Raw genomic sequence first — 6,040 nt, forward strand, 5'->3', positions numbered from 1 at the left:
GAGGGCACGTTTCCAGATCGGTGGTTCAGACTGCTCTGGGGGATAGACACGAACCAGATGAGACCCCATCAGCTCATCTCCCCCCACAAGGAGAGACTGATGGTGTCCAACAGTCTCTGCACCAACCTGGTTCCTCTGCTAGCCATGCAAAATTGCCCACCATGAGAACTGCCCTTCAGCCATTCCAGAGCCCCAGGATGGCCCTCTCTGCTATAAACACAGGCTGTGTTACTGCACATTTATTATGCCACGGGTAATTAGCAGTTACGTCAACATGAAGATTTCCAGTCAGTCTGGTGTCTCGTTCTGTATGGAAATGAGGTTGTTGATTGTGAGCGGAAATGTGTCAGACCAAACTCCAGAGGAAGAGGCTCATTGCTGATCAGGAAGAGCAGCCCCTTTGCTCAAGAGTTGTGCCTTGGTCATCTCTGCCAGACATGACATCCTCTGAACCCTGTGGATAGAATCATAGAATCATAGAATCATTTTGGTTGGAAGAAACTGTCAAGATCATCAAGTCCAACCATTAACCCAACACTGGCACTAAACCATGTCCCTAAGAACCCCATCTATGTGTCTTTTAAGCCTCTCCAGGGATGGTGACTCCTTGGCAATCCTTTTCATGAAGAAATATGTGGCATGGCAGGAAGAGCCAGCTGTCCACAGTGGGCAACCCTGATCATCACTTCACATCTGAAGATGTCAGCTCTTGTCGTTCAGTGCTCGCTGCCTCTAGCCAGAGGAGATGTGATAATGCTACATCATAGGAGGGTGGCAGATCCTGCTGAAATACACGCATCACCGTCTGTTCAAGAGACAGAAGTTACGATTTAAGAGAAAACTCTCTGGGATGCTGAAGCTGCCAGGAGAGACCTTATTCCCGTTAAGTATAATCTTAACTATGTGTTTTGTCATTTTATATTTTTGTGCCTTTCTTGCCACTACTGAAAAATCCTGTCTTCTAACAAAAGAGAACCTTCATTCACAAATCCTGCTTAGCGCTCACGCTCACTGATTCCTGAACGTATTTGTGATAAAAGGATTCAGACACAACACTTAGGTTACGGGAAGGTGACAAAAACATTGGGTATTAAGTACTAAAATGTCATTAGGAGGCTGATCTTAAGAGATCATTCAAAAAACTAAGTTAGGATCTGTGTTTAAGAGAGCATAAGCAAACAGCCTGCTGGTCCCAGCTGCGGGGAGATTGTTTTCCTAGAGTGGAAAGGGAATATGAGTCAACCGCTCAAGTTGAGTGCATACAGTGGGACGCCAGCATGAGGCCCTATTTTGATTGCCTGAGACGTAAGATGTTAATGTTTTTCAAGTGCATTTCAAGGATGTATATGTTAAAGACTGTGACTAAATCTAAAATCAACAAAGTCTGTGCTCTGCTGTCTGCTACTTAAAATTTGCACCTGGAATATGAACTGAGGACCAGTGGGAATAGAGAGCTCAGATACAGAGGCCCAGCGCTGCATCATGATGTGTGGGTGAAGAAAATAGCCAAGAATCAAATCCTGGCCAGGAACACTTCCCAGTTAAGCTGAATTCACAAGAAACCGGCCCTGGAAACCAGACTAACACAGACAAATGATTGCAACACCCCCTCCTAGCTCGGCCCATCCAAATGACTCAGACTCCTAGATTTGCTCCTGGAGATCTGTTGATGGCTCAGCAGGATTTGTCCTGCTGAAGAGCTCGTTCTCAGCACCCCCTTTAGAGCCACTAAAAGATGAATACACGTTTCCAGAGCACAGTTCACACCAGGCAGATGAAGGAAATTATACTATAAAAGTGCTTATTTCTCTCTATAAGGGATCCCTGGGTGACAAGCTCTGATTGTTTACACCTCTAAGATTACACAAGGTAAGTCCCACTTTATGTTGCTGTCTCTGTATACATGATACCTTTTTTATATTACTTACTTAGCCAAAGCACAACATAAAAATACAAAAGCTATCTTTTCCCAAAGCCCTTTCCTTATGGACACACCTGTGATGAAAACAGCCGCTCCTCATCCACTCTCATGACCTTGGCATGTCAATCCAGCAGGAGTTTCAAGGGTGTTTCATAAGCCTTTAGGAGGACCTGCTAAATTCACAGCACCTTTCCTGTGTGGCAGGATGCTCTCTTGGGAACACACCAGAAAAAATAATCAGTGTAGTGAGGAATAGGAGGGAAAGATGCACTTGATGCAATTCAGTCTTAATGTTCTTACATCCAGTTGTTTGATGTGGTTGGAAAAGCCAACAGAGGATGAAGACCAGAGGTGGTTTTTTTTCTCACGTCTTGGCAAGGTTGGCTGGGTTTAGGGTGGTGCTCTGCATGTTACTCAAGTGCAAAATCGTAGTACTAACGAGAGTTCAGAGGAGGTGCCGAAGCTGGTGAGTCGTAGGGCAACAAAGATGCTGAAGGGAATGGAGCATCTCCCGTGTGAGGAAAGGCTGAGGGAGCTGGGACTCTGGAGCTGGACAAGAGGAGACCGAGCAGTCACCTCATTAATGTTTACAGATATATAAAGGGTGAGTGTCATGAGGATGGAGCCAGGCTCTTCTCTGTGACAACCAATGATAGGATGGGTTCAAACTGGAACACAAGAGGTTCCACTTAAATTTGAGAAGGAACTTCTTCTCAGTGAGGGTGGCAGAGCCTGGCTCAGGCTGCCCAGGGGAGTTGTGGAGTCTCCTTCTCTGCAGACATTCCAACCCGCCTGGACACCTTCCTGTGTAACCTCATCTGGGTGTTCCTGCTCCATGGGGGATTGCACTGGATGATCTTTCCAGGTCCCTTCCAATCCCTGACATTCTGTGATTCTGTGAGCAGCCAGAGCACAAGTCTTATGAGGAATAGTTGAGGGAACTGGGGCTGTTCAGCCTGGAGGACAAGAGCTGAGGGGAGACCTTCTCGCTCTCTACAACTGCCTGAAAGGAGGTTGTAGCATGGAGGGTGTTGGTCTCTTCTTCCAAGTAGCAAGTGATAGAACAAGAGGAAATGACCTCAAGTTGCACCAGGGGAGGTTTAGATTGGATACTAGGAAAAATTTCTTCCTGGAAAGGGTTTTCAGGTATTGGAACAGGCTGCCCAGGGCGGTGGTGGAGTCAACATCCCTAGAGGGGTTTAAGAGGCATTTAGACAAGGTTCTTAGGGACATGGTTTAGTGATAGAGTTAGGTTGTGGTTGGACGCGATGATCACAGAATCACAGAATCGACTGGGTTGGAAAAGACCTCAGAGATCATCGAGTCCAACCCTTGGTCCAACTCTAGTCCGTTTACTAGATCATGGCACTAAGTGCCATGTCTAATTTCAGTTTAAAAACCTCTAGGGACGGCGAGTCCACTACCTCCCTGGGCAGCCATTCCAATGCCTGATCACTCTCTCTGTAAAGAATTTCTTTCTAATATCCAGCCTAAGGGTCCTGAGGGTCTGTTCCAACTGAAATGATTCTATGATTATAAAATAGCTGCTAGCACCAGAAAATCACCTAGCATGAAGATGAGCTCATGCTAAACTAGCCATGGGCCGGCTGCACAATTGGGGTGCTTTAGAAGTGAGGTCAAAAGCTTTTTGTGCAGATGACTTGCTCTGAGTCAGACCTCCTGCTAGACCAAGAGCTAGCTCGTGGATGCAGTGGAGATAGTCCAGAGTCAGCCTGTGCCTGCTCTAGGCTGAGTCTTGCCCTTGTGAGGCTGCCTTACCCTGTAACATTCCCCTTTCAGCCCAAATAGGTGGCCTCAGAGGGATGAGCACAACCCAAGAGGACCAGTGGTGTTTCCTCTGTGGCCTGAGCTTCTGCTGGAGATACCACTTCTTGGAACATGGCCATTGCCAATAGGATGCCTGAAAAAATCCCGACTCTACGGATGCAGAATTCAATGCTCGTTTTCACTTACAGTGAAACATTTTACCTTATAGCATGTAGATAACAAGTTTACTATAAAAATATACCCGTGGCCATAATAAGCAAGCAGGGAAATTTGAAATAGGTTATTTCCAGGAGTATGTCAACAAGATACGGTGAGTCACAAACTGTAGTAAGCTAAACTCAGCATTTCCTTTGGTTTGTGGGTTTCTGCACTGACGTGGTTTTGAAAGTGCTGTCCATGGGTAGTGCTTGTCTTTCCAAGCAGGAGAGAGACAAATGGGAACACGGAGGGCTCGTGGGTCTGCAGGGTGAGAAGATGAGCCATAACAATGGGCAAATTCTTCAGTGATGATCAAAATACTTTCCTCAAACAGAAGCAGATGGGAAGCCAGCAGGGAAATGCAGAAAACTGCCCACAGCCAGATCTCACCTCAGCTGGCTCTTCGATACTTGCCCCAAGATGAAAGTGCTTCCCTAGCACAGGGAATTCATAACAAGGACCGAATGCCAGGACCCATCCCTCAGTGGGGGATGTTTGCTGGGGCAGAGAAGGTGGTTGATGTGGTTAGACAAGCATTGGGCAACAGCCTTGTGTTGAGGCAAGATGCACCAGCAGATGACCTGCAGTCCACCATACGGGTCTAACCAGAGGCTGTTTCGCTCTTGAAAAGCAAAAGCAGAAGTATCTGCTGACACCAGTGAGGAAACCAGCCTAGCAAAGCTGTTTAACATGAGATTCATCTGAAATCCAGACTGGCTGATAAGAGGAGTATCCCATTAGTAACAAATCTTTGGAGTTTTTTTCAGGTGTTTCTGCATGTTTAACCTTCATGGTTGGGCCACACTTTGTTGGCTTTACTGGATCTCTGTGTTGCCTTGTAGAAAAAGTCAGATTCACCAGTGTTTAGCATAGACTGTCATGCCCAGGCAAATCAAGTGCTAACATGATAATTTGGGAGTGGGGAACCCTAAACCTGAAGCCTGCCAACCTCATTGTGGAGGTACCAGATGCAAAGTGGTGGGCTTGCTCAAACTGTCCAATGCCAACACTTGGTAACACCATAAAACTTGGGATGGAGATGACCTTGAGCAGCGTGATCTAGCACTGATGTTAGGTCTGCTGCAAGCCGAAGTCTGAGGTCCCCAGAGCTCCCTTCCAACCTCAGTCTCTCCATTATGATCTTTTTGCTCTTCGCTGGGCTTCACAAGATGTGACGTGTAGCTTCAGCAGGAGCCAAATCTCTGTCTCCCATGCTCAGTGTGTGGACACTGACCCTGCAAGAGTAATAAATGAGGAGGCCGACCTGGAATTTGCCACTTATATATATATATATATTTTTTCCTCCTTTGAACTACTATATCTGTAAAAAAATAGATGTCTCTGTTAAAAAAAACAAACAAACAACGTTGCTATGGTTACAAGGACAGCTATAGCACCTAAAGGAGGTGGGAGGAAAGGAGTCAGCATGGAGTAAAATCCAACCTCAAATGTCAAAAGGCAAATATTTATAAACCCATGGACATTATGAAAAAGAGAGTTATTCAAAGTAAGACCAAAATACCGGTTAATGCGGGTAAGGCTGGAGGAATGAGAAGGTAGAAAATGTCAGGTTTAAGAGCTTGGTTTCTGTGTCCTGGTTCTTGTTTTTAAGTCAGCCGTGACCTAAATCACGGAAATCAGCACAAAATGCATCGGCTGATACCTTTCAGTGTTTTTGGTGGTAAGAAAAGTTTCTGAAAAATGCAGAGCTGTTACCATCAGCCACAACAGAGTATCCTGGCAGATGTGCTACGGGAAACACAAAGCTGAGGGCGTGATGTTTTCTTTTTGTCCCACTCTCACTCTTATGGATATTCAGGCTGGACATGAGGAAGACGTTTTTTCCAGTGAGGGTGGTGAAAGACTGATCCAGGTTTCCCAGAGAAGTAGTGGATGAACCATCCCTGGAGACATCCCAGGCCAGGCTGGACGGGGCTCTGAGCAACCTGAGCTGGTTGTCAAGGGTTTGGATCACGGGGTGACAATAAAACCATGGCAGATGTATTGCTAATCCCCTCTTCCCCCTTCAGCCTCTCCCTCTCCCCCCTTTCCACTCAGGACAGGCGATTGGGAGGGAAAGAAGGACAGAGAGAAGAGAGCTGGAAAAATTAAAGATGTTTTACTAATGCTACT

Source organism: Columba livia, chromosome 1, assembly GCF_036013475.1.
Source record: "Columba livia isolate bColLiv1 breed racing homer chromosome 1, bColLiv1.pat.W.v2, whole genome shotgun sequence".
NCBI classification, from domain to species: domain Eukaryota; kingdom Metazoa; phylum Chordata; class Aves; order Columbiformes; family Columbidae; genus Columba; species Columba livia.